An 11,037-nucleotide genomic window follows, 5' to 3' on the forward strand; every position below is an offset into this window, starting at 1 on the left:
ACCTGCCTGTGCTCATTACTGACACCACAGATGGGCCTTATGGTAAAGCTTCTCTTTCCTCATCAATACAATGGTGACCGTAGCACCTAATTCATAGGGTGGATATATGGATTATATGAGGTGCTCATTAAAACTGTGGTTGTATCAACCCTTTCCTGTGAGAAGGAGGAAGCTTCAGAGTAATTCTTTATAAATGAATGAGCGGACGGATGAGTGAATGATCTGAAACTTACATAATTCACTGCAGAGCCTCTCCGCCCATCACAAAGGTAAGACTGAAATGACTGATACTCCCCGCCCCCACCCCCAGGTTTCCATTTCAGGGCTCCCTGCCCTACGCAGAGCTACCTGCACATTCCCTTTTGGCTGTTCTCCCGGTGCCGGTGCTCTGCCTGAGGAATTTGGAGGGAAGAACAGGGTGACTTACTGAGAAGCAACATAATACACACACAGGCTCTGCCACTTCCTGCGCGACCTGGGGCAAGAATCCTTGCTCTGCCACTTCTGTGCCTCACCTTCTTCACCTACGAAGGGAGGCAGCAGGGCCACCTGCCCCAAAGGGTGCTGGGGACCGCGGGTTAATCCCCGAGGGCACTGCAGGGCAGAGGCTGGCACCTGCTCATCTGTCCTCAGGCTTTATTCGTGTGAACTTCATTCCTTCCTGTTGTTCGTAGTCATTTTCATTCCCAGTAACTTTCATTTTCTTGTACTGTCATCTGCGGTCCAGTTCTTCAGTCCTGATTTTCCTCTTGTCTAAAATGGAAATAAGAACAGTACAACGTCAGAGGGCTACTGCGAGGATTTAAAAAGAGAAACATCTAAAAGGCCCAGTGCAGGACCACACGCGCGAGCTCTCAGGACCGACGGGCTCGCTCTCGTCGTGGCCTTGTGAGCATGGACATGGAATGGCCTCGGACAGCTTTGGATTTACATTGTCCGTTGGGTTATGGTTTTGTACATCTCCTCTTTGGTTCTCTTTTCCTTATTGGCCCTGCCATTTTTGTTAAATGTTTTAGGGTACTATTTTAACTTTTCTGTTGACTTTTTTCTCACTTGAAAATTATTTTCTTAGGGGTCGATCTTACAGTGCGCACCTTGGCTCACCACAGTCCATTTCAGCCTAATAGTAACTGACAAATAAAATAAGTCTTTGCTCCAAAATAGCTCCATTCTCTCTCCCTCCGTTGTGTTATTATTGCCATGTAAATATTTATACGTGTCACAAACACAACAATAACGTTGTATTTACTGGCTTATGCAACTTCACATCTTTTAAAGAAGTTAGATAAGAAATGATAAAATATATTTATAGACTTTAAAGCTATTAATCTCTGTATTTACCATTTTCAGCACTTTTCATTTCTTCCTGTGGGATTGAGTTACTGATTGGTGGCGCATTCAATTGCTCCAAAGGAAATCTTTTAGTGTTTCTTGTAGGGAAAGTCTACTAGCAATGAATTCTCTGTCATTGTTTATCCAGTGAAGTATTTATTTCACCTTCATTTTTGAAGGATGATTTTTTTTCCCCCTCGATGTAGGATTCTCAGTTGACAGTTTTGTTTTGTCTTCAGCATTTTTAACGTATCATCCCAGGTCATATTTTCCTGTTTCTTTGCATATCATATAATTTCTATGGAAAGCTGAGTATTTTAGACACTATGTTGTAGCAACTCTGGATTCTGATCCCTCCTCCTAAGGTGGCTGCTCTTGGTGCTACATTCTGTCATTTGTTTCTTTGTTTAGTAGCTCACCGGGGTCCACTATGGGAGATTTGTTTCTCCTACAGTGTTCGGCCTCTGATGCTAGATTTTTACGTAGTTGCTTGTTTTAGTGTTTAGGCCTGACTTCCTAGGGACTGCCCCTGCATCTGCACAGCTTTGTGGTCATCTGATGGCCGGACAGAGATTGCCCGACACCTGGAGCCAGTGAGCTTCTCTCCTCAGCCGAAGGGCCTGGGTGTGGATTTGGGAGCCTATTGGATTGTTAGGTTCTTTTCAAGTCTGACTCAGCTTTTGCCTGGGAACTTTCTGGTCTCTGCTACACATGTCACACAGCCTCAGCCAGGGATGTGCTTGCCACAACCACAGCCACAGTGTCAGGGTAGTGGGGCCTGAGCCTCCCTGCTCATCGCCAAGTCACGTGAGCTGCCTGAGACCATGGTCACCGCAGCAAAGTTGTCAAGCGTAATGACATGCCCTGCTCTGACCTGACCGCACTGGGGGGTGGGGAAGGGAAGCAGCCCCACGCAAGAATGCCACAGATTTGCACTGTAATGCCTGCAGTGCAGCAGCTTTTTAAGCATGACCCTCTATCCTATTATTGTATGCCTTTGGTCGCTTTGCAGAGTGCTGAGATGGTTGTTTTTGTCAACTGTGTGCAGGTCTATAGTTGCTTTTCGGAGTGAGGATTTACTGATACTCTTAGCTGGCTGGCCATATCTGGAAGTCCCCCTCTCCACACATCCTGTGGGTCCCTCATTATTCTTCTCAAGATACCAAGGAGCAGAGCTGCCTGCATATGCCATGTGTTATTCCCAGCGTTCAGCAAGATTTAGGGAGAGTGTTTAGCAATCTGTGGAACTTTTAAACCTACCATTGGGGTGTGCCAAAGTTGGAATGCCTGATTGGGGGTAGATTCAACTCACGGTGGCTCCAGGTCACTTTCTCCAGTGTGATAGATCTTTTTTATTTTTTCCTTTTTATCCTCAACTGAGGATATTTTTCCATTTATTTTCAGATAGAGTGGAAGGGAGGGAGGGAGGAAGAGAGAGAGAGACATCCATGTGAGAGAGAAACATCGACTGGTTGCCTCCTGCATGACCCTGACTAGGGCTGGGGACCAAACTGCAACTGAGGTACGTGCCCTTGACCAGAATCGAACCCTTGACTCTGATCCTTGGGCCAACGCTCTCACGGCTGAGCCAAACCAGCCAGGGCCAGTGCGATGTATTCTTAGGCTTTTGGGGACATTGAAAATCAGATTGCTCCATTTAGATTTGCTTCTCCAAGAACATAGCAAGCTTTGAGGCAGCACATGTTCGTTACTTTCATTATTTGGACTATGTGCATTCAAAATCTATTTTTAAGGTCACAATCATGGTTGCTTAAAATTTCAATATTTGTAACCACCACAAAGAGTACAGCTAAGGCAAGAAGAGAGATGTTCATGAAGATGGAAACACACTTTCAGATGGAACTGCCTATGAATTATCTGGGACACCTGGCTGAAGGTACAGGTGCGGTGAATTCTCTGCAAACAGGAGGCACCTGTGCATGGACTGGACCACCTCTAAGCCACCACGCTGAAGAGGATCTCTCAGCAGGTGGAATGATCTTGGCTTTTCCTTTCAACCCGGAGTCCCACCCATGCACTAGTATATGCTCAGTAGTATCACTTACTGGTGGTTCACTATGCCAGGCACTAGCTTTGTATGAGGGTAGATATATGTAGTTTTAAAGAAAATGCCTTGTTTTACTAAAAATCCACAGATACACTACATTTTATGAAAACAGCATTTATCCGAATCTCTTGACCCGTTCCCCAGTCTAAGAAAAGAAGGGGTACAGAGGGAGTTCTATTCATAATGGAGGGTTCCCCTCCAAACGTTAGGACTGCCCTGGACACCCCCAGGCCATTGGTCCAGTGCACAGGAGTTGAGATTAGTAGAAACTCCCCCGGAAGCCAAGCTGGGGCACCTGGAGCCCGTCCAGAGCCCTCGTCGCCAGCACCATGGCAGGCATGCTGACCCACAGCCGGAGTCCCAGCTGGACACACAGACGAGCCCTACCTGGGCAGCGTCCCTCAGGATTTGGAGGCTGGGTACCCACAGTGGTTACAGTCAGCCTGTCCAGAGTCAGTGGCAAGCTGGGCTTCCATTCCCCCTCCTCCTCCAGGCAGTGCTGTGCCTGGATTTGAAGAAGTTGGACATGTAGCAAACAGTGAGGCAGGACCCCAGCACCCCTGCAGGAGGCGCACGAGGACATCACTCCAGCGGAGTTTGTGGTCAGATAGCAGACAGCGGGTAGCCCACGAAGAGGACGAATGTACTGGGAAGAACTGCATGGGGGTGGGGGTGGGGGCTGGGGCTCAGCACAGAGCCCACTTCCAGCAGAGCTGCCTCCACATTGAAGCCCAAGAGTGTCATCAGTATCGGAGGAGCAGAAGAGCCCTGGCCGGTCTGGCTCAGCGGTTAGAGCATCTGCCTGTGGACCAGAGAGTCCCGGGTTGGGTTTCCGCTAAGGGCACGGACCTCGGTTGCAGTTTGTCCCCGCGTGCGGGTGGCAACCATTCGATGTGTCTTTCTCACACTGATGTTTCTCTCTCTCTCTCTTCCCCCTCTCTCCCTCCTGCTCTATCTGAAGATAAATGCAAAAATGTCCTCGAGTGAGAACTAAAAAAAAAAAAAAAAAAAAGAGGAGCAGAAGACAGTCTGGACTCGGCGACAGTGGCAGGACTTCCCCCGCACACCTTCCCCACCTGCACGTGGATGAGTAGGTGGCGCGGATCCAGCCAGGGTGACCCACTGCCAGAATGCTGGGCCGCAGACGGCCGAGCAGGTCCTTGGCCAGGTCTCTCGGGGCCTGGCTCACTGAAGCCCCTAACAGGACTGTCCCCGGCACCTGGTGGACATCAACCACGTAGCTGTCAAGGTCGGAGTGGGAATAGAGGCGGTCGGTGGCTGGGACGAGGATGATGGTAGCAGAGATGGTGACCCCGGCCGTGAGCCCGTGGGTGAGGGTGTCCGGATGGTAGGGGTACTGGGTGGACGCGTTGCCACAGTGAAACCCTGGCTTGTGCGGGGCATTCACGAGCCTCGGGAGAGCAAAGGGCAGAGGACTGCACTCCGTGCCACCCCACCTGGCAGCACCCCCTGGCTGCAGGGTCACCGCGAGTAGATGTGTTATTGTCCTTTCTTTACAAATGAAGAGACTGAAGATTAACGCAGTTAAGTAACGGTTCCCAGGCCCAGAAATCTCGTGGACGGCAGACGTCGGACCACGCCTGACTACACGCGACAGGCACTCCTTAAACTGGGGTTGGAGCTCCCTGCGTGTTACTTAAAGTCACACAGATGGAATTTTACTCAAGACCCCAGAAAGTGCTAATTTTGTATGTAAACAAGCCTTCACATGTTATGAGTAGAAAAAAAAAAAAGTCATGTGAACTTTTAAGGCAAAATGTGGGTCTTCAAAGAGACAGGCAGATGCCTCATGCTGCGAGGTGCTGGAGAAGCGAGTTCCTCCCTTCCTAGGGGGTGGCCCTCAGGGAGCAAAGCTGGACAAGCCCTTCTGCTACCACCCTGGCACTGGTGCCAGTCCCCTGGTTTCCGAGGTCACAGCAGGCTCCCTGCCCCTGATGTCTGCCAGGAGCGGCGGGTGAGCGGAGGCCTGATCCCCTCTGTATCTTGGCATCGGCAGCAGCTCTATTTCTGGCTGATGACCTGAGACCGGGATGTTGCAGGCTGAGGCACCCTCACTAGCAGGAGGGCCTGTCTCGGAGGTGACAGTACCTGGGCCAGGCTCCCTCCCTGCCCTGGTCACAAGACTAGTCCGATCTCATGGCGAGGAACAAGACCGTGGCGGATGGCCAAGGCACTTGGTATCTGTGCCGAATGGGTGACATAGTAGCTTTCATCCTAATGAGATAAAAGTGGGGAGAAGAAAACTGGAACAAGGGAGCACTGGGCAAACATTTTTGGAAGTGAATTTGAAACGGGTTGGGAAAACCTCAGGGGCCAGGCCAGCAACAGCAGAGGAAGGGACCCCAAAGTGGCCCACACAGGACAGCTTTGCGCAGAGCTGAGCCCCGGAGGCCGCGGGACAGACAGCCCCCGGGTGACTCTCCAGACTCTGCGCCCCGCTCGACCTCTCTCCGGCTGTCACCAGATACCGCTTCTTATTGAGAAATCACTGGTGTGGGACGGGCCAACGGAAGGCTTATGAGCTGGTGAACGCTTCCATGGGCCGACTGGATGCTTGGGTTCGCCCCAGGCTCAGCAGAGTTTAAGCTGTAAATATTCCAGAGAATTTCCACATTTGCCACCAGAAAGAGCATGTGTCCATACCCAGGGCCCAGGCCACGGGCTGGGGGGACAGGGAAGGACAGGAGGAGGTGCCACCTGCAGCAGAGATCCTGTCGCCGCCCTTGGAGCAGCTCTGCGTGCTGCCCCAGTCCCCGGAGCACCCCAGATGCAGAGGGGTTTCTGGGCTCAACTACAGTCCTTCCTTCGGGCTGAACGTAAGCACTGAGGTGCCCTATTGGAGCCCTTGATGCTTCAGGAAGAATGGATTACAGACCAGAGGAAGTGACCACTCACATAGCTTTGGCTTTATTATTAAATATTTTAAAACACCCTTTAACAATCCTTACAATCCGATCCATTCTTGAATGTTAAAAAATGTGTAAGGAAAAGCATTACTGGATTTATTGTAAGACAGGAGGTTTGGAAGAGAAAGTTGTTTTAATTACTTACCAATGTTTGTACCAGCTGCTTCTGCCCAGGATCACAAGAACCTGGGTCCAGGGAGCAGAAAGCCCTGGACCTCACAAGGACAGAACCCAGGGGCGCTCCAGGCCTCTTCCTATGAGAGAGTTGTATTAATAATAAGAATAATCACTGACAAACAGAAAGAGGAGGGACATGTGAGGACTTAAAGGGAAATACAATTCCTAGCGGCCATTCTGCCAGCCTCCCCGCCCAGGAGAACAGAGACCAAACCCCACCACGGAAGACCAGCTGGACAAGAGATGTAACTGGACACCAGGAACCAGAGCAGCACCCAATCGCACGCCCGCGTTCCTGTAGATCCACCCCTGTGCCCAAACCCACCAATCAAGACCCCAAGCCCACTGACTGACAACAGCCTCCCGCCAGGGGATGCTTGTAAGGAGGACCTGCAGCTCCCAGGGGCTGCCGTCGGGCTCCATCCCCTTGGCTGGGTGCTGTGTCGCCCCTCCCTTTGACATCCCCACCCCCATCCCCTTTATTTTAAATAAGCCCATTTGTTTCATCTACAAAAAAAATTTCCTTATTAATAAAACAAGAAGTTGCTCTTGTGGCAGAGAGATGTGGGCCTGGCCCTGTCCATTGTCCTGTGCCCCATCGCCAGGACAGTGGGCTGACAAGCGCATCTTCGGTCCCCTGCCCCCACCCTCCGGCAGGCTGGAGACCTAAGCTCTCAGCAGCTTCCAGGGCGTAGGCTCCTGGGAGCCAAAATAGCCACCAGAGAAGGAAACGCTGGTTGAAGCTGCAAGGAAATGGTGAGAAGAACTCATCTGGCCAATAAAAAAGATTTGAACCCTGAACAGACAAGGTTTAGCCCCTGTCGCTCAAACTGTCGTCACCCTGGTCCCTTATGTCCCATCCCGCTGAGCTCGGAAGCCACTGTGAGTTCTCTTTGCCCAAGGGGACGACCCAGCCCGGAGATAACAGCAGACGGCAGGAGCCCTCCCCTGCCTGGTGTCAGCACCGCAGCCGGGAACAGCAGGACCGCTCACCTGGCCGGTGCCTAGACGGAAACACCGCCATCCCTGAGGGGCCAGGGGACTCACAGAACCCCTGCGCCGTCTCCATTCCAAAGAAAAACAGGGGAGCCCTGGCCCCAACAAACTCCAAGAAAGACTAGAGGGAAAAAAGAAAAAGAAAGAAACTTCTTTTTTTAAACAATTTTTTTTTTCTTTATTGATTTTAGAGAGAGAGGAAGGGAGAGGGAGAGAGAGATAGAAATATCGATGAGAGAGAAATCGATTGGCCGCCTCCTGTGTGTCCCCAGTGGGGATCAGGTCCACAACCTGGGCATGTGCCCTGCCTGGGAATTGAACTGGTGACCTTTCGGTGCCTGGGTTGATGCTTAACCACTGAGCCACACCGGCTGGGAAGAACCCAGTGGCAGCCAGATTGAGGTGCAGGAGAGCCGGCCCAGAGCGATGTCCTTCTGAGTCCCGTCAGGAGACAGGAGTCTGAAAAGCGCCAGGGTCATGCCTAGAGCTGTTCTGCCACTAACCGTGTTTGTCTTGGGGGTTGGCAAACTTCTGTGTGAAGGGCCAGAGAGTGAGCATCTCACTTCTAGTAGCCTTGCAAACAGCCTTTTGAAACTAGAAAACCTACTCTTGGATCCAGCGTTTACAGACACAGGCCATGGGCTGTCGTTGTGACCTTTGTCAGGGGTCATCAGGCCACAAGACCCGTCCTCCCCACCCAGGCAAGGAGCGAGCCAGTCCCGGTGTCCCGGGCCGTTTCTCCTGCTCAGCAGACTCCATGCAGGAGGCGCGAAGGGGAGGGACTGAGCCCAGGCCAAAGCCCTGCTTGAGGGGCAGAGTCTCGAGGGAGGTTGTGGAGGAGGCACAGCTTTCACCATAAGAAGCAAAACAGAGTGAAGCTGAGGCTCCTGAAGGCACGAGGAGAAGCTGCCTGTGACTTCCAGGCGGCTGTTGGTTTCCGGTGACCAAGCTGACGGACGGATTTCACCCGCAAGCAGGGTGGCTTCCGGGGGGGAGCGGAGGGTTTGAAGTTGAGGTTTTTCTTGAGCAAATGAGTCTTACTGGGAGAAAAGTTGTTCACCCAGGAAAGCTCTTTGCCCGGGATTCAGCAAGAGCCCTGGTCAGGGAGCCTGCTCATCGGAGTCAGGGGCTGGCTCCACCTCTGTCCTTGGTGCCTGGAACCAGCACACACAACACACTCATGATGCTCACCCAGACCAGGCAGCCCTTAGGATTCGGCTACTTTGAATAAATGACCTGCCGCCATTTATTTGGAGCATAACAAAGCTGTTTTTTAACTAAAAAGCAAATCAAATGTCTCCTCGTGCAAGAACAGAAATACCTGTTTCTTTGTCTGTTAAAATTATCATTATTATTAAGGTAATTTGGATCTTAAAAACAGATCATTCTCCTTGTCACAATTTAAATGCTTAACGTTGTTTCTCCCTCTCATTACTCCATCCACATCATTGAGCCCTGAATTGCATCTTTTTTCCTGTTGTCTTATGCAATTAACATTTTTTCATACAAAAATGGAAGCATATTATAAAAATATTATATATGTAAATTTAAGACTATATGGTAGAGAGCTTCCCCAATAAATAAATATAAATTGATCTTACTTTTTAAAAAAAGTTGCTGCATTATAGTAAATATTGTGTGTGCTTGTATTCAACCAGGCCGTTGCTCACTGACATCTAAGTTGCTAAGAACAAGTAATAAAAGAAGATGTGTTTCTAAGTGGCATGGAGACACTTACCTATTTATTTGGAAAATTACAATGAAATTTCTTATTTTACATCAACTACAAAATGATTCCAGGTTGATTATAGACCTACTAGAGCAGAGGTTCTCAACCTGTGGGTCACGACCCCTTTGGGGGTCAATCGACCCTTTCACAGGGGTCACCTGAGACATAACAGTAGCAAAATTATAGTCATGAAGTAGCAACAAAAATAATTTTATGGTTGGGGGTCAGCACAACATGAACTGTATGAAAGGGTCGCCGCATTAGGAAGGTTGAGAACCACTGTACTAGAGGAAAATACCAGCAAACATTTGCATAATCTTGGAATGAAAAGTCCTTCTTAATGCAGACTTTCCAGAATCTATAAAGGGAAGAGAACTGTCAGAGTTGACGACATAAAAATGAAATCTTTCTGTGGAACCAAAGGAACTGTATAAAGTTAAGATGAATGACACGCAGGGTTAATTTTTCTAGTGTACAAAGAGTTCCTTGGAAATAGCATAAAAGAGTAACAAAAACCCAATAAACAATAGAGAATAAAACAGTCTTCCCACAGAGGTAATACAAATGCAACGATATAAAACATAATTATAAACTGGTCACAAAAATGCCAACTTTAAAAACAAAGAGCTACTGTTGCTCTCGATTGGGCGATATTTTAGAAAACTGATAAGATCGCCCTGGCTGGTTTGGCTCAGCGGTTAGAGCATCGACCTGAGGACCGGAGAGACCTGGGTTCAGTTCCCGCTGAAGGCACGTACCTCTGTTGCAGTTTGTCCCTGGCCCCTGTTGGGGTCGTGCGGGTGGCAACCAGTCGATGTGTCTCTCTCACATCGATGTTTCTCTTCCTCTCTTCCCTCCTCTCTCCCCCTTGCTCTATCTGGAGATAAAGGCAAAAAAATATCCTCGGGTGAGGATAAAGAAAAAAGGAAAACTGATAAGATCGAGTCCCGTCTTCTGAATTATCTGTGCCTGGGAATCACCCAGAGAACTTTAAATGAAGGCTGATCCCCAGAGACCACCATTTGCTTGGTTTGGGGTGAGGCCTGGAATTTTACTTTTTAAAAAAATCCCTGAGGGACTGTCATGTGCAGAATTGGGACACTAATAGTTTGGGAATAACTCCCACAATTTGAAACCGGTGCTCTAGATTTAGGGAAAGTCTGGGGAGAAGGTTCTCTTTCCCACTGCGGGCAGGATTGTCAACCATTACAACGTCTCAGAAAATAATCCTGCAGAATTCATTTCATAACTGAGAGTGGACACACCTGTCTGGTTCAGTAATTCCGCTCGAAACCGTGTGCCTGAGGGCGACAAGTGCAGTGAGCGCCATCGGAGAGGCGACGTGTCCATGCCGGCGTGTGTCCTGCGGCCCAAGGAGTAAACACCTGGACACAAACACTGTTGGGAGAGTGGACACTGAGCTTCCAATGCAGCAAAGGTGGGAATGTGTATCGACATGTCTGTGGAATATTGTTAAGTGGAAAATACCAGTCACAGAGTAATAAGAATAGATCCAAGTTTTAAAAACATACACGTATGCTGTTTGAGTAAGAAAATCAAAAGGCACAGAAAGATAACATCAGATTGGGAGGCAGTCGAGGGGGAGATAGAAAACAGTTCATTTTTCTTTAGAAAACAAGAGAGTCTTTTGTAATTCAAATGGTTGATACATTTTTTTTATCCTCACCCGAGGACATTTTTTTTTTTTTTGTATTTATCTTCAGATAGAGTGGGAGGGAGAAAGGGAGGAAGAGAGAGAGAGAAAAGCATTGATGCGAGAGAGACACATCAATTGGCTGCCACCCACA

The 11,037-nt window shown here is 49.2% G+C and overlaps 1 pseudogene; it reads right to left on the reverse strand.

Annotated features, from left to right (window-relative positions):
- Window positions 1-731: 731 nt before the first annotated feature.
- LOC118620787 lies at window positions 732-10,579 on the reverse strand (annotated as a pseudogene).
- Between the last annotated feature and the right edge of the window lie 458 nt (window positions 10,580-11,037).

The sequence above is a fragment of the Molossus molossus genome, unplaced genomic scaffold (genome assembly GCF_014108415.1).
Source record: "Molossus molossus isolate mMolMol1 unplaced genomic scaffold, mMolMol1.p scaffold_m16_p_8, whole genome shotgun sequence".
Taxonomy (NCBI): Eukaryota; Metazoa; Chordata; class Mammalia; order Chiroptera; family Molossidae; genus Molossus; species Molossus molossus.